General features: G+C 42.1%; 1 long non-coding RNA gene across 1 annotated transcript in view; it reads left to right on the forward strand.

The window, feature by feature from the left end:
- The first annotated feature begins 563 nt into the window (after positions 1-563).
- Positions 564-18,273, forward strand: part of LOC136793465 (uncharacterized) — a 157,186-nt gene continuing 139,476 nt past the window's right edge. Inside the window, exon 1 of the long non-coding RNA XR_010838732.1 lies at positions 564-611. This is a non-coding gene — a long non-coding RNA (uncharacterized lncRNA). The remainder of the gene's footprint in view (positions 612-18,273) is intronic.

Raw genomic sequence — 18,273 nt, forward strand, 5'->3', positions numbered from 1 at the left:
GGGGCGGGGGGGATCCTTGAGGTTGTATGTCTTCTCTGGATCCTGTGAAGCCGGGCCGAGTGCTGACAGCCTCCCTTTTCTTTTCCTAGGGTGGTGCTGAATGCTCACATTTATGTGCTTTCCCCCAGTCCCGCAGACTCAGGCCACAGTGTGAGGGTGTGTGGGTGAGGCGCAGAGAGTGTTAGGGGTGCACAGGGGCCAGCTGGGGGGGGGGGTCAGCTTCCTGATGGAGTCCGTGAAGCAGCTAGTAGGAACTGCGTCCCTTTGTCATCCTCTGAGAGCCCCTGGCTGTTCTCCTCTCCACCTCTCCCCTCCCGCAAGTCGTGCAACGCCTCTGGGTTTTCTCGACGGGGCGGGAAAGAGCTGGGTCTCTCTGGCAGCGTCCTGCCCACCAGGGAAGGCCAGGTGCTTGTACACAGGCCCTTTCTGCCCCAGGAGAAATCATGCGGAGGTTTCTCTCCTGGGCACTGAGCTGTGCCGCCTTGGGGAAGGAATGATGTGGGAAAATCAGCCTGTTCCTCTTACCTTCTTCATTGTGTCTAACCTCAGATTTGTTTTCTCTCCAGGGCTGTGCTGGAACGTCTCTGCTGGACCCCTGGACTTCCACAAAGGTACTGTCCTCTGTGAGTGGTGGTCAGAATTGATGTTCCTTCTGGGGGGAGTGGTAGAGAACTCCTGCCATTTTCCCAGCACTGCTCTGTCTTGTTTTCATCTCTGCATTTATGAGTTTAGATTTCTGGTTTTCTTCTGATTATTCACATTTGAACTTTTCTGGACCAAGGTCTTTTCTTTCCATGTCCTAATAAGGGATTGGCACTTTTTTTTTTTTTTTTCCTGTAAAAGGCCAGGTAGTACATATTTTCAATTTGTGCGCCGTATAGTCTCTGACACAATGCCTCAACTCTGAAGGCAGCCGCACCTGCGGTGCGTGAACAAATGAGTGTGGCTGTGTTCCAATAAAACTTTATTTACAAAGACAGGTGGTGGGCCAGGTTTGGCCCGTGGGCCGTGGTTTGCTGACCCCTGCTAAATCTGTGGCGTCTTCCCAGCCCAGCGCCACCCAGGGAGAAGAATGTGGATGAAGGAGTACAATAGCTGTTTGGTTTTGGCCGCGATAATTTAAAAGGGAGATGACTGGGAAAGTGTTACGTGTAGACGCATCACAGTTCACATCGTGCCCTGTGACTTCATAGCTGTGTGACCCTGCGTGCGTTCATTAATCTGTCGGTGTGCACGTGTTGATTACGTTGTTCATCAGCGATAGTATTTTTTGATACGTTTTCTGCTGAAGGAATTAGGCAGAACCCGAAGGGGATAGGTTTGAAGCTGACTACGCAGTCTTCCCAGGAATAAAAAATCAGCGTTGAACAGAAGATGAAATAAAGAGAACATCTGGTGTTTGAAAGGAGGGGCCCTCTTGAGTGGGTGTTAAAATGTCACATCATAGCTCTGGCTTTCTCTTTTGAAAATCACTGTTCAGTCTGGCTGAGGGAAAGGTCTCAGAGTTTGTTCTGCCTTTGTGTTCTGGTAACTTCATAGTCCTGGGTCTTGCCCTGGAATATGCTTAAGATTTGCCTATTTACAGAGGCTTTCATTTCTTATTCCTCTGTGTGGCTGATTTGAAATTACTCCAGACGTTCCGTGACGATCAGCCGCCAATTTTCCTTTTCAAGTAGAAAACCTGGAGCTATTTTCAAGCTGTACGGGAGGTCAGCTTCCAATTTCTAGCTGTCTTACAAAGTCGTAATTATTCATTGACGTTTGTAGAACCTGCAGCATAATCTAATTATCTTTCCATTCTGATGACATGGGTAATCTTTTAAAAAATAAGTGAACAATTAATTTCCTCTGGGGAAGAAATGACAAGTTATGGAAGCTGTGATGCATAGTTGAGAATCTGGCTTTGGAGCTTGAGGGCTGTGGGTTTGACTGTGCCCTCACACTGTGATCTTGGCTCAATTGCTTAATCCCTCTGAAGGTAAAGTCATGCATCTAAAAAATGGAGATAATAATTCTTACCTTCTAGAATAGCTGTAAGAGCGAGGAATAATGTAAATAAAGCTACTCACACGATACATTGCCTATAGGATACTCTCTCAGTAAATGGAAAATAGTATTATAATAAGAACGTACGAATGGAATGCAATATATATTGTTCTCCTGGTGAGGGATGACCATTCTTGATTTAGTTTAACCAGAGTGTTGCGGTGAAGCCATTAAGTTAAGAATTATATTGGAAACAAGTTTTTAGTTAGTAGAAATTAATTAGTGTAATTAATTACTTGTGTGAACATGAAGTAGGAGACCATAAATAACTTTAATCGTCCGTTATTTCTAATTCACGTGAACCAGTCATCAGTAGCCTTTCCAACGGGTTTTTGCTTTACTAATAACTGTGAGAAACTTTATTTAGGGTCCCCCTTCTATGTTCAACTTTTGCTAAATCCTGAGGAGCACAGCTCTTGCTCCAGAGCAGGACGGAGGGAGGTTCCTGGTGGAATACCCTTTCATCACGAATAGGCAGTTAGCTCCTGAGCACGTGGAAAGCAGGTCTTTCTCCTGCCATACGAAGGCAGCTTGCATTGCTGTTTAGACAACAGCAGTAATAGAGAAAATTATTTACAGTCCCTGACTTTGAATTTTGTCATCTATGCAACAAGAAGGTTTGGTGCCTTTGGCCTCTGAGATCTTTTCTCAGTTCTAATATTCTATGATTCCAAGGCATTTCCACTGCTAGAATCAGGAGATTTGGAATTTCTCCCCAAATGCCTATTTTATCAACGCAAACCCAATTTTATTCTTGGCTCTCTGAGACAAGGGAACTGGTTTATTTTTTATTCCCTCTTTCCTAACATCTATTTTAGTGCTAGGTGATTAGGGGTGCTTAGTAATTAGGATAAAGTGTAAAAAGACCAAAGTATATAATTCAGCATTAACTAGAGGGGAAGACGCTGAGGTAGGTCCGTATCATCAGGACCTCATTCTTTGCATGTGTACACTCCTTATCTAACTTGAGACAGGATGAATTGTAGGGGCCATGCTGTACTGTGCTTTCTACCCACAAACAGGGCCCTGAAACAGTATGGTTACCAGCAATGACTTAATGCCTAGGCCATTAGCCAACGAATACTCACTCAGCTATGACCTCACGCTTGGAAGGGCATTTGTTTGGCTTTGATTTCCTCAAATGGAGATTTGAAAAAAAAAGCCTAACGCATATGACAGCATGCCTCCCCGTCAGTTCATAATTAATTTCTCCAGGCAAAAGACAAAACCCCAAACTAACCAACAACAAAACAAAGCTTTCTGGTACACACTCTGTGGTTTCAACCCTGGACTCTCAGTGCTAAATACTAAATAACTAGAGAGTGACTTAATAAATCATTTTACAGTTGATTTTTCAAAATTTCTCTTAGTGTAGGCAGAAAGTCTGCCATCATCATAAGCTCTTGTAAAGAGTCTACTTCTACCCATGCATCTGTTCTCTAGAATGTTAAGTAATCATGGAGAAAAGAAACCTCTGAGATGTAAGTAACTCCTTTTGCTGTGGAAAGTAATTGGTCGTGGGAGATTATCCTCAGCCAGCCCTTGAATTTCAGATATATAACCTCTGCAGAAAGGTTTCACAGCAATTAGAAAAATGCTACTGCCTGTTTTTACAAAAGTTATGCAGAAGACATCAGGGGATACATATTTATCGCCTAGAATAGCTGACCTATTTACTCATCTTCCTGCTGTTATTTCAGCTGATAGCTGCAATTATTCAGATTGTGTGAATTCATCGCATCATGTTCTTTGACTAAAGTCATGCTGGCATTAATTTCCTAGTCATTTGATATCGTCTAAAATACTGTGGGCAATGGTGGATTCGTCAAGTACTGTAATTGCATTTAGATGAACCCTTCCCTCATTGCTTGTTTTTCTTTCCCCCTATTTTCAGTAGAAAACAAAGAGTTCTCTCTCCACTCTGCCCTCCTCTCCGTGCCTTCTTTGAGATCTCTGGTCTGGCAGCTGCAGAATCCACATGGCAGCAAGGTCCTAGCTCCTGCAGCTGTGGGCTCTGCAACCCCCGAGCTCTGGACTCTGAACTTCATCTATGAGCTTTCTTGTCTCCATAGCAACCGGGGACAGCCACAGGTCCTGACATTTCCTTTTGGAAAATGAGGCTGTGGACATGTGCTTTGTATAACAGATACGTGTGTTCCTGAAAACATTCACTCTTAATCCCTGAAAATCAAGTGAAATTTCAGCATATCAGGAGGATTTGGTTTGGGGGAGATACTCAATGAAGAATCGTTTAATGAATTGGATACTTCCATTCTCCCCAGAATTTCTTTTTAGTGTAAAGCCACGTTGAATGTGAGCAAGTTAACATTTGTTAAATTTTATCCAGTTCTCTTCTGCTAACTCCTTAGTGTTTAAAGATGGACCTTATAGTTGTGGAAGGTAAAGAGTTCTCCACCCACTTTCCCTGTTTGTTGTGAGTGACCTATGACTCTGGAAGCCTTCACGTCTATCGATTTTTATGCTTCTCCCTGCCTCTCTGACTATGGTTTGTGCCTGGAGTGGAACTTCCTATCCATTCCTACCTTGTAGGAATGTAAATGAAGACTCAGTTACTGAGATCTTCCCAGCCATTTTTTCAGGTAATTGTGTGTCAACTATTTGATATGTAGTATGTTTAATATTTACAGGAAGCCCTCCAGAGCTATGTATACAGTTGCATTAAAGCCCTGCCGTGCAGGAGACCTGATTTGGAAAACGCTGACATTTTCCGAGCGTATCCTGTATGCCTGACCTGCTGAAGGGCACCGCTTTTTAATCTCCCCGTCCCCCCAGCGCGGTGAGCCAGGCAGGGCTGGTTGATGCCCCTTGGTGTGGCGGGCTGCGGTCCACGGCCGGAACAAGTCGTCACTGCCCCTTCTCGTTGGTTAGAGCCCACATCGTATCTGTAGTTCAGTAGTTTGCATGCTTCGAAAGAGTTCTTATCATCCCTCTTGTATAGGCTCTAAAGAAAACCCCCAAATTGATAGGAAAAGACTCTATCGGAACACTGTCTTCTCACAAATGGCTGAGCTACGTTGACTCACCTTTTAGAGTCAGTTAACGGTGGTGCTTCAGTTGTACATTTTTGTGAGCCACGTTGCGTAAAGGACCTGCGGCACTTCCTCGACATTTAAAGACAAAGGTGTTTTTGTATTTTTACAGGAGTACAGTTCACAGGCTACTTACTGGGGAATATGTGTACACTTCTCTTTTCTCTTCCGTTGTGTGTGGTTACCTTTAGAAACGATTTAACAAGATTTGTGATGGGATACGTGAGCAGGACTTTGTGCTATTGAGCAAATGGCTCAGGTGAGGAGCTGCTATAATAGTGATGGACGGGTAATGTGTATACTCAGACCCGCGGAACGTATTCTGTTCTCTAAGGACGTTGGCCACAGTTGCACTTGCTGAAAAGCTGAAATGCAAGCCGATGAGTAAAGGCAGAGAATATAAAGTGACCCTCCGGCTTATAGGAAGAATGCATGCCATTGTCTCGCTGAGGAACCGCGCAGTGCCGTCCAAATTATAAATTTAGATTTGGGTCTGATCATTTTATTTTAAAAGCACAATAGGACTCGAGAGTTCTTGCTAACCACTTTTCCATGCCTGACGAGGGGATAAAAATATATAATAAATCCAATTGCTTTGAGATAGAAAAGAATGTGCAAACCATTGGTATTTTTAGAAAATCATTATACTTTAAGCTCCTCACGTGCTCTCCTCAAGTGAACACAATTCACAGACAGTGTTAAGGCAATTTAAATACAGCAAATTTGGGTGGAACTATATTTGAGATGGACTCTAACAAACCGTTCAAAATGAGTAGTTACTTACTCTCAAATTATAGAACTGGGGTTTGCATACTGAGCATAAAACCACTTGGAAACCTCTACTATTCACATGAGAGCTTCAGCAGAGTCTTATAATGTCTGTTAGTCATTTACAGCCTGTGCCAATCCTTTGCCTCTCTGCCGTCTCTCATTGCGGAAGACTGGGAAACACAGGGCGGCATTTGACTCTGAAAATGAACAATTCAGAAAACTCAACGGGGAAACTCACTCAGAAATAAAATGTTCATTTATGTTTTTATTGCTCATTACTTTAAACTGTTCCTTCGATGCAAGTGTTAACGTGATGATTAGTGATTCTAGTTAGCCTTTCCTATAAAAGAGCAAGAAAAACGTAAATCTGTGAAGAAGTTTAGCAGCAAAGAAATGCCTCTTCTTCAGCCTCCCACTTTTACTGGCTCCCTCAAGGGGGAAGAAATTGAAGAATCAGAGGATACGCTTCGGGGAAAAAGCAGTTGCTGAAATGTGTATGTGTAGACTTATTTGCATATATATTTTATTTCGGAAAGGGACTGTCAGGGATTATGTGCTGCTCTAAGTGACCTATAGAGAGTGTTTCTTTTGCATAACACCCAGCGCACCTAGAGGAAGTGCGTGATAATAGTCCGCATGAGGGGGCTTCCCTGGTGGCACAGTGGTTGAGAATCCGCCTGCCGATGCAGGGGACGCAGGTTCGTGCCCCGGTCCGGGAGGATCCCACGTGACGCGGAGCGGCTGGGCCCGTGAGCCGTGGCCGCTGAGCCTGCGCGTCCGGAGCCTGTGCTCCGCAACGGGAGAGGCCACAGCCGTGAGAGGCCCGCGTACCGCAAAAAAAAAAGAAAATAAAAATAGCATGAGGAAAGTCAACTGTGCTGAAGAACAGGAGTAGATCACAGAGGGGTAAGAGTGTCCAGATAGGGAAAACACTTAAGGGAAATTTGAGGCCCTCAGTAGCAAGATCAGGGAGTCCAGCCAGGAACGTACAGTCACGAGAGGACTGAGCAGCGACAGAAGCTGACGTACCCTGTTGTGGTTTCTGGGGAGGCTGGTCTGCCAGGAGGAGAGAGCAGCGGAGGGAACTGCAGATACATGGAGCCGCGTCAGGGCTCTGCGGTTCATGCCTCGGTAACGCCTGGATCATGCGTCGTGCTCGAGTGCGTACCCTTAGTGACTTTCCAATCCTGAAAGAGTTGTTCTTAGCGGATTTCTGTTTGGGTTCTTCAGTACATATTTTGTTTTTATTATTGGCAATAGAAAATTCTCTCTCTACTTAAACGTGTAAGACATGACACCATGAAACTCCTAGAAGAGAACACAGGCAAAACATTCTCGGACATAAATTGTTCCAGTGTTTGCTTAGGTCAGTTTCCCACGGCAATGGAAATAAAAGCAAAAATACACAAATGGGACCTAATCAAACTTATCAGCTTTTGCACAGCAAAGGAAACCATCAACAAAACAACATATGGACTGGGAGAACATATTTGCAAATAGTGTGACTGACAAGGGCTTAATTTCCAAAATATACAAACAGCTCATACAGCTCAATAACAGAGAAACAAACAACCCAATCAAAAAATTGGCAGAAGACCTAAATAAACATTTCTTCAAAGAAGGCATAAAAATGGCCAATAGGCACATGAAAAGATGTTCAATATTAGAGAAAACAAATCAAAACTACCATGAGCTATCACCTCATACCGGTCAGAATGGCCATCATTAAAAAGTCTACAACTAATAAATGCTGGAGAGGGTGTGGAGAAAAGGGAACCCTCCTGCACTGTTGGGGGGAATGTAAACTGGTGCAGCCACTGTGGAGAACAGTGTGGAGGTTCCTTAAAAAACTAAAAATAGAGCTACCATACGATCCAGCAATCCCACTCCTGGGGATATATCTGGACAAAACTATAACTAAAAAAGATACATTCACCAATATGTTTATAGCAGCACTATTTACAATAGCCCAAACATGGAAACAATGTAAATGTCCATTGACAGATGAATGGATAAAGAAGATGAGGTGTGTGTATATATATACATGTATGTATGTATGTATGTAATGGAATATTACTCAGCCATAAAAAAGAATGAAATAATGCCATTTGCAACAACATAGATGGACCTAGAGATGATCATGTTAAGTGAAGTAAGTCAGAAAAAGAAATACCATATGATATCACTTATATGTGGAATCTAAAGCATGACACATATGAACATATCTATGAAACAGAAATAGACTCACAGACATAGGAAACAAACTTATGGTTACCAGAGGGGTAGCGGGGAGGGATAAATTAGTAGTTTGGGATTAGCAGACATAAACAACTGTATATAAAGTAGATAAACAACAAGGTCCTACTGTAGAGCACAGGGAACTATATTCAATATCCTGTAATAAAACATAATGGAAGAGAATATAAAAAGGAATATATGTATGAAACCGAATCACTCTGCTCTACACCAGAAACTAATACAACATTGTAAATCAACTATACTTCAATAAAAAAAGAAAATTTTCTTTCTTCTAAAAAATGTTATAAGAATACTTAACAACTTAGCATGGAATTTACACTCTTCACAAATCTTTAAGTGCACAATACAGGATTGTTTACTATGGGCCCCACGTTGTACAGCAGGTGTCTAGAACCTACTCATCTTGTATAACTGAAGCTCTATATCCATTGAACAGCAATTCTCCATTTCCCCTCCCTCTAGCCCCATCACTTACAGCAGCTTATACTTTCCTGATAGTTCCTTACAAAGTAAAATAAAATTTGACTCTCTGTTTCTATGTGTTTGATTATTCTAGGTACCTCATTTACGTGGAATCATGAAATATTTGTACCTTGGTGACTGGGCTTATTTCATTTATCATAATGGCTTTCAGGTCCATCCATGTTGTTCCAAATGACAGGATTTCTTTCTCTTTTAAGGCTGGATGTTTCATTGTATGTATGTATGTATGGCATTCTGTTTACCTGTTCATCGGTCAGTGGACACTTAGGTTTCCATATCTTGGCTATTGTGAATAATACTGCAGTGGACATGGGAGTATAGATATCTCTTTGACATCCTGATTTCAGTTCTTTGGGATGTATACCCAGAAGTGGGATTGCTGGATCATATGGTAATTCTATTTTTAGTTTTTTGAGTAACTTCCAAACTGTTTTCCGTTGGGACTGTGCCAGTTTAATTCCCACCAACAGTGTACAGGATTCCCTTTTTTCTACATCCTTGGTAACACTTATTTCCTGTCTTTTTGGTGATAGCCATTCTAACAGGTGTAAGTTGATACATTGTGGTTTTGATTTGCATTTACCTGATGACTGTTGATGTTGAGTATCTTTTCATGTGTCTCTTGGCAATTTATATGCCTTTTTGGGAAAATGTCTATTCAGGTTCTTTGCCCATTTTAAAATCAGGTTATTTATTTATTTGTTTTTTGCTATTGAGTTGTAGAAATTTCTTTTATATTTTAGATATTAATCCCTTATCAGATATACGGTTTACACATATTTTGTCCCATTCATTAAGTTGACTTTTTACTTGTTGATTTTTTTCCTTTGCTGTGGAGAAGATTTTTAGTTTTATGTAGTTCTTCTTGTCTATTTTTGCTTTTGTTGCTTGCGTTTTTGGTGTCATATCCAAGGAATCATTGCCTGGACCCATATTATGAAACTTTTCCCCTTTGTTTTCTTCCCGGGGTTTAAGTTTCAGGCCTTAATGCCTTTCAAGTTAATTTCTGTGAGTGGTGTAAGATTAGGGTCTGATTTAATTCACTTACATGTGGATATCTGGTTTTCCCAACACCATTTGTTGAAGAGTTCTCTCAAGTTTTTGAAGTAGGTATGTAGACGTAATTATAGCCCCAAGGTGCTTACTAATCACTGCACTGGCCATGTTATGCTGTTGCTATCCAAGTGGTTTGCTGAGCAGCCCAAGTCATGTACACACACGCACAGATACATCACATGCACACAACACAAACACACGCTCTCAAGGCAACCTATAATATGTGCTTGTCGCTGCTGTGACAGCTTCACATTATTATTTCCAAAGCCATAGGCTTTCTCTTTTCCTTGCAGAAGATCAGATTTTCCCCTTCTGTTTTTTTTTTTTTTTTTGGAGATACCCTCATTCCTTTAGTCTGAGGATTCTTCCTCCTGCAGCTTTACTGGGTCACGGAATAAAGAAGTCGACACTGGCTCATTTCTCTGCTTTGCCACTCTGTCCAAAACACAGAGAGACTTTTGTTTTGAGGATTTTTAATAAATAATTAAATTTATTTATTTATTTATGGCTGCGTCGGGTCTTCGTTGCTGCGCGCGGGCTTTCTCTAGTTGCGGCGAGCAGGGGCTGCTCTTCGTTGAGGTGCTAGGGCTTCTCTTTGCGGTGGCCTCTCTTGTTACAGACAGAGCACAGGCTCTAGGTGCGTGGGCTTCAGTAGTTGTGGCACGTGGGCTCAGTAGCTGTGGCGTGCGGGCTCTAGAGCACGGGCTCAGTAGTTGTGGCACACGGGCTTAGTTTTTTCCACGGCATGTGGGATCTTCCCAGACCAGGGCTCGAACCCACGTCCCCTGCATTGGCAGGTGGATTCTTAACCACTGCACCACCAGGGAAGTCCCTGTTTTGAGGATTTTTATGCTAATAACTTTAGGGGCTTAAAAAATGGATAAAACATTAGCGAATGTACAGTTTCAAGTCTCTTCTCAAATGTCATCCATGCTTGCTTTCTTCGCATTTTCTTATGATTCCTTTATTGGAGTGCTTTATGGCAATATTTACCTCTTCAGTTTTATTATCCAGAGATTAGAGTTTCTCAAATGTACTTTTCCTTCTGCTTCTCCTTTAGTTGTAATGAAAGAATAAATGTGCAAAGGTTCACAAAAAGTATGTCAGTATTTCAGTGGGCAGTTAACATCTGTAGAGCCCAGGCTGGATCAGTCCTTCGCGGTGGTTATCGGGTCACAGATGTTCTGCTTCTCCTCCTTTTCTGGACACTGGGTGGATTTTAGGCCATGTGACATAATTTGGCCAACAAAATTGAGTGGAAGAAACGCGACACCCTTCTGGGTCTCTTCAAGGCAGTGCATGATTCGTTATGTTTCTGTCCTTCTCCCCAAGTGATCATGAAAATACCTGCTGATTTTGAGCCTTCGTAAACCTGGGTCCTCAAGTGACGTTACTGAGTAGGGCTTACCTTGTGTTGGGCCAGGAGCATGCGTAAATAACAACATGTGTTATCAGGTCATTAGAATTTCAGGATTATTTGTTATACAGCCTAGCTTAGCTGTCTGACACAGCAGTCTGTGGAAACTCTCTGTCCTTATCCAGGACTCTGTAATGTGCACTCTCAGATCCCCCTGCAGGACCGAGGCACTTATTTCTACACCGGTTGGGATGTTGACAGCTGGATCCCTTTCTAGGGAATGCACTTGGTGAGGGGAGAAACCTTGCATACGTCTTCTCTGCTCCCTGAGAACAGCTCCCACTCAATTATTGACAGTTTGGGGGTAGAAATGTGCGGCCCCTTTACTTCAGTTTAGGACAGCTCGAAAGGGCCATCCATACAGCTGCAGAGTTTCCCTTTGGATGCGGGGAGACCTTGGTGTAATGACTCACAGTTCAACGTTTCTGTGTCCCTCGCTTTCCCATAGGTCTTGGTTTTACGGTTGCTGCTGCCTCGGCTCCCTGCATGTCTCCATCTCAGGGTGTAACTCCCTGGCAATAACTAAGACAGTCCCATCTAGTAATCATCAAATTTGGTCTTTGTTTTTTTTTTTTTTTTACAGTGACTAATGATAAAATCATTGTGTAAAGGAAGGCTAATTTCACATAATAATGATATTGTAGTAAATAATTACATTGGTGTTCTATCATGTAGTTAAAATGAAGCTTTACGGCATCGAATAAGTGAGAACAGTGCCCTTTATGTTAACCATGCCGTCTCACCCAGCACTGAACACAGTGGCCCTTGATGGAGCCATTGTAACAAACCAGAGTGAGTGGTGCTGTTATTTCAGCGCGCTGGTGAAGCTGCCCCGTGGATGCAGTTCAAGAGAAAAAGGCAGGTTTAAAACATAGCATGAGGAGGATTTAGGGTGTGACGCAAAGAGGAGTTTCTCCCAATGGACATGGGTCATGAGCTTTGCACGAGCTTTGTTGTGGGTGCTGGTGAAATTGCATATCTTTGGACCATCCAGACTTAGGAAAGGGTGTCATCTGCCCTGAACAGTGAAGCTGTAGTACTTTCAGAAAATGAAGAAAAGTCCTTGATGAGGGGTCTTCTGAGAATGACTTTAGAATTAAAACAATAGTTTAATGGTAGCATATCCATTGTGCCTTATTCTTTAGGAATGGATTTCAGCTTAAATCGCAGGGAAGCCCTTCCACTTGAAATTTCCCGCTAAAATTCCTGCCATGACTCTGCTCTGCTTCTCACCCTATTACCTCTGAAAATCGACAGCTAACCTAACGCCTTAAGTTTCGAAGAATTTCTCCTAATTTCACCTGGTAGAACCAGCTAGAACACCACAGGTCTGTTGGTTCACCTGAAAGTAGCGGCAGATCTTTCTTCTGTCACTTCCTGTCTCTGAGGCGAGGCAGAGACTCCAAAGCAAAGACTGAAGTATAACTTTTCTAGGTAGCTGTTGTGACCCCCCATATTTTTGTCTGGACACCTGACCTCAGAAATATTTGGCAGGAAGAGGGCTGGGTGGGAGCTGGTGGTCGCATGCAGCATCCTGGGGTGGACGGTCACCATAAATAAAATGGAAGTGCACCTGGAGGACTGTAGTTGTACACAGATGCCTTGGGAGCAGAGTGTGGATATACTCTGGTGGTGGAAACCCAGGAAGATCTCATTTTCAGTGTAGAAGGCAAGTGATGAGTGAACATCTGCTGTGCGTTGAGATTCAAGCCAGAAGCTGTGGATAGCACTCAGCTGGTCTTAATGTAAGTAAAAGAATGCAATTTGAATAGTACTCTGAATGAACACAGAGTGAAGAGGAGTGTAGTCCATGCAGCCTATCTGGGGACAGAAGCCACAAATGGATGTCTCCTTTACATGTGATAAGTAAATAAGAACAAAACTAAGCAAAACAAACAGAGCCTACGGGAAAAGCTGCAGAATTAAAAGCAACGTTACCCTGAGAACTCCGAAGGAGAGTGAATTTCTAATATTAAGCAAGTCAGGAAATAGAAAAGGATCCTAGAAAACTGTTTGGGATTCAAACTATGATGCAAGGCAAAAAGCCAGAGAGTGAAGTCCTAAGGGGAAAATAGGGTAAGAAAAAAAACCAAAGGATAACATGAGAAAACAAGATAGGTGAGATAAGAGAGGAATACAAGGAAATAAAAAATGTACTGGTAGAATTAAAATGGGCATCAGAGACAGTTAAGATTGCTTTGAGGTCAAAAACAGAAAAAAAAAAAAAAGAAATAATTGGAAAATGGCTTTAGTTTAAAAAAAAGTACTCCTAAGAAAATGGGTTGACAGTCTATGCAGTATAAGGAGAAAGAACGTTTATATACAAGGCATGAAAAATTCAGTGGAATTTCCATCTGTATCTGCAGCCCAGGGTCTCTTCTTCCCTTTTTAGGTGACATAGCCCTTCATGTACTCTGGGAGCTCTCTACCTGGGGTTGCCAATCAAATGAAACTGTCACCCGGTGCGAAATTGACCTTGGGATTCAAGCTGTTTGATTAGGATACCCATCCTCTGAACACAGCCTAAGCGAGACCAGTGATATTCATCCCTGGACTTCTGTGCCCACAGCCCCCTCTGAGAAGGTCAGAGAGGTCGTCCTTTTTATGACACGGGCCTGGGACACAGGTCAGAGTTGTTTAAACCAAGGATGGAGGACTTCCACAAGTGGCAGGCTGTGTGCTTGATTTACATCTCTGCCCACAATCTGCCCCCTAAACCAGGTGATAACGGACTTATCTATGAGACGTTGTCGAAAAAATGTGGATATGAATATGATTCATTCAGGAAGGGTCAGCAAACAGAGAAACACACAGAGAAAGCTCTGTCTATACTGATTTAGACCATTTTTTTCTTTAAGCTTTTTCAAATTAAAAAAAGTTAACAAACATTATTTATAAAATGACACCTGTTGATTTATAAAGTTTGTGTAACTTTCAATATTCCATGTAATCATCATATGGAAAAATATCCATAGCAAACATCAAGTACATCCAAACACTATCAGTGTGAATGTTTACGATCTCTGTTTTTCTACTTTTTGAAAGATTTCCAGTTTCCATAAACCTGTGCTACTTTAACAACAACAACATAAGATACTCAGTTAAAGACGAGAAAAGGCCATCCAGGAAATACCTCAAGATACTCCTCTGAGGAGCAGCCCTGGATTTCTGGCCACGTGACCTGTGAGGAGGGCCTGGCTTTGTCTTTTTGTCTCCAGAGGATGAAAGTGATAGAGAGTCCTTGGCATCGAGATGTGCGTTGGGGCTTTGCCAAGCACGGGCGTCCTCCATGCCCTGTCTCTGCTGATTAATGAGAAGAAGCTGCCAGTCTCCTTTAATTACTTTGTCACGTCAGCACTGTCCATGGGTGGTGTATAATTATCCATCTGTATGGATGACTGATCATGATCTTTTCCTAAACCATGATCTTCTTCTAAACTACTCTAAGTTCAGTTATCATCATGGAAATCCAACATTTGGGGATATTTTGCAATATTTCTAAATGTAACAATAACCGTAATTAACAATTTAAAAAGTATTTATACTCTCTCCTTATCCCATACTGTCTTTTTGTGATCCATATGGTATGTCAGAGCCTTGCCCTCACGTGAAGAAACTTAATTTAATTGGGATGACAGACTAATTTAAATGACATAGCACAGCATCCATCACACAAATGAGTCTTATCACTTATTTCAAACCGTGGGCGTGATCGAAGTCCAGAGGAAGGCATGTGGTAATGCTGGAAGTGAAATTCAAATCGAAGGTAAATGGAGTTATAGGAGAAAGAGCTGCACCTGGGAATGTGGACCCTGCCATCTTTGGGGAGACGCAGACATGCAGCCACAGAAACTTTCTGCAGGCCGAAGTCCACTCCCATGCGTATACTTTCGTTTATAATAATTTACAGGCACTTTATTGCCTGGACATCTGCCCTTCCTGTCCTGGGGCCCAGGCGGGAAAGGTGATATTTGCGCAGATGTGAGTGGACGGGCAATCCAGCTTCCCACAGTGGGTGCTCGAGCTTCTTCTTTCTATACACTTAACACTCACTATCGGATTTAACGGACCAGAAAGCTAAAGAAAAATCAGGCTTGTGGCTAATGAGCTTTTCAAATGTCATAAATTTTTAATGGACTTGGTGATCTTTGCACAATTACTGGCAGCTTGAATCCAAAGGATGCGAGGAAGATGAAATTCTTTCTGTTTTCAAGTTGATTTAAAAAATACACCATGCAGGTCTTAGGTCATACATTTCAAAGCCTTGTGTTGTGAATACGAAGATGTTTATGAGTCACCAAAAAGATTTCATAAGTAAAGTGTTTTTGATTGATCAATAATTGGTTAGTTATACAAACCAGATCTATATCAATAGGGTGGTAAGAAACTAGGAAATTGGGTTTTATGAAATGCAAATATGGTTTGATTGATTTTCGGACTTTCCTACAGGATGGTTTCTTCCTACTTCTCAATGTAGACATCCTCCAGGGAGCTGCGCCTTCCTTCTTCGCTTCTTTTCCTTAGTTTATCCTTTTGATTGACCGGACTCGGCCAAGCTTAAGGTTTCAAATATCTTTGTTGACTCCCCCATTTTTGCCTGTAATTTATTAGTTCAGTGTGTACCTTGAAAATATGTACACCATGCCAATCTGTTTTGTAGATATGGAGGAAACATTACGGAACAGTACAGATGGGGTGTCTGCCACCATGGTAGAAGTCAGAATAGAACTTGTTTGGGGGGCATCGATAGGGGCCGGGGCATGAGGGGGCTTCTGAGGTGCTGGCAATATTCTATTTCATGGCTCAGTGTTAATTACCTGGGAGTGTTCCCTTAGTGAAAATTCATTAAGCTCTGTACACTTAAAAACCTTTCATTGCAGTTCAGTGTATAGAAAATGCACATACCGTACAGTTTGATGAATTTTCGCAAATGGAACACAACCAGGAACCTGCAACTAAATGAAGAAATAGAGCCTTTTGACGCCCTAGAATCACCTGTTTCACTCCTTTCCGGTCACTGACTTCTATCCTGCCTTAAAAAAGTATAGGTGAACTGTGCTGCTTTTTGTACTCTGTGTATCATACAGTGTGTTCCCTTTGTATTGACTTCTTTCACTCAGTGTTATGTTTGAGATTCATCCACACTTTTACATGTGGTATGTTGTGCGTTCTCATTGTCCAGTACTATTGCATGGTGTAAATATAATGCAATTTATTCATCCATTCAAGGATTCTGGACATTTGGATCATTTCTACTCTTTGTTGTAATGATTAAGGCAGCTCTGAACGTGCCGTGCATGTTTTTTGGTGAGCTTACGTCAGCCTATCTATTGGGTGTATTCCTAGGAATGGAATCGCTGGGTTCTAGGGGGAGTATGCGTTTAGTTTTATTTGATACTGCCCTACGTTTTCCCCAAATGTTGCAACGATTTATGCTCCAGGAGCATACGAGTGTTGTTGCCCATCCGTGCCAACAGTTGGTGTTGTCTGTCTCTTCAGTGTTAGTCGTTCTGGCATGTAAGCTGCACACTTACACAATTTCCTGTACATGTGTTCTACATCAATAAAAAGTTTGCTTTAAAACATAACCTCATAGATCTTCCCCCTTCTTCTAAAACCCTATCCTTCCTTTTTTCTAATAGTTGTTCACCATTATGATTGGCTTCCAGGATCAGAACCCTAGAATTGTTTGACTCATCTGTGTCCAAACAGTTAAGTCAAATCTTAGGCTATTTCCAGGGCATTTCTCAGATCCCACAGGAGCATGGATTGACTTTTTTCTGGGGGTTCATGAAATGCCTTCAAGAGAAGAGATCCTTGAGTTACCCTTCAAAGGACAAGTAGGGCTACCATGTAGGCAAAGGTATCCTAAAGGCATATCTGGAAGGGAGAACAGGATGTGTAAATGTGTGGAGAAAGAGAATGATATGATATGTTTAAGGGTAGTGTAAGCTTTTCAGTCTGGCTGAGGCCTGGAGGAGGGTGGGAGATGAGACGGGCAAGATGGATAGGAGGTAGATCATGCAGGAGGCTCTATGTTATGCTCATCAGTGTGAGGTTTTATGATTACAAAATGGGAATAACTAGGGATCTTTTAAGTAGGAGAGGGACTTGCTTGTGCGTTAGCGAGATCAACATCATAATATAATGAAAAATAGATGAGAATGATGAGTCCGTTCTTAGGGAGACCAATTAGGACACACTTGTCATATTCTCTAGATGATAAGTTTTGAAGATCTTAGCAAAAATAGTAGCGATGTATATGGCGAGGGAGAGATGTATTTGATGTACAGTGTTAAGATGATAAAACTGACGGGAGCTAGTGACTGGAAAGGTGATGGAGAAGAAAGATGGTATGAATGACTCTGAAAGTTTTTTTGCTGTGGACAATGAGGGTATAGTGGTGCCATGAGTGGGAATTGTGTCTTGAGGGTGACAAGAGTAAGGAGGAAGGAGAGATAATGCATCGAGTTTGGGCTGTGATGGGTTGACATACAAAGAAAGCATTCAGGTGGAGACAGTCAAGTAGGCAGTTAAAAATATGATTCTATAGGCTAAGAAAAAGATGGACTAGAGACATGTCCTGGGCAGTTGTAGACATTATGGTGGTAATGGAAATGTGAACGAGGTCCTTCTCATCTCAGAAAGGAGGAGAGAGATGAGAGTTGAGGATGGAACCCAACCTTTAAGCGGTAGGCAGAGGAATCAGAGCCCACGAAAGAGACTAAAGCTAAAATATATGTTGCCTTGACGACCAAGGGAGTAAACTGTTTCAGAAAGAAGGCAATGGCCAACAATGTCAAGAATTGTGGAACAGTCAAGTAAAACAAGGAACAGAGAGCAAACCGTGGTCTTGACAAAGGCACTTTCAGCGGGGTGGTTGCAGTTAAAGCCACATGGAAACAGATCAAGAAGAAGTGGGAGGTGAAGAAATGAACTTAACAATGACTGTTCTTTCAATGAAGTTCTTTTATGAAGTCCCTGAAGAGAGGTGAAATGGGAATATAAGTAAAGGAGTCTGAGGCGCTTTTCCATCTCGGTTTTCTAAAACATGTACCACGGTTATCATATGGCTAGCAAGGATTCAACAGGAGAGAGCTGGAGTAAAATACATATTATTTCTATTCCCTTTGCTGGCTTATTATACTGGTTTTTACCGACTAATGAGCATGAGATCACCGTATAAACATA

This window comes from Kogia breviceps, chromosome X (assembly GCF_026419965.1).
Source record: "Kogia breviceps isolate mKogBre1 chromosome X, mKogBre1 haplotype 1, whole genome shotgun sequence".
Classification (NCBI taxonomy): domain Eukaryota; kingdom Metazoa; phylum Chordata; class Mammalia; order Artiodactyla; family Physeteridae; genus Kogia; species Kogia breviceps.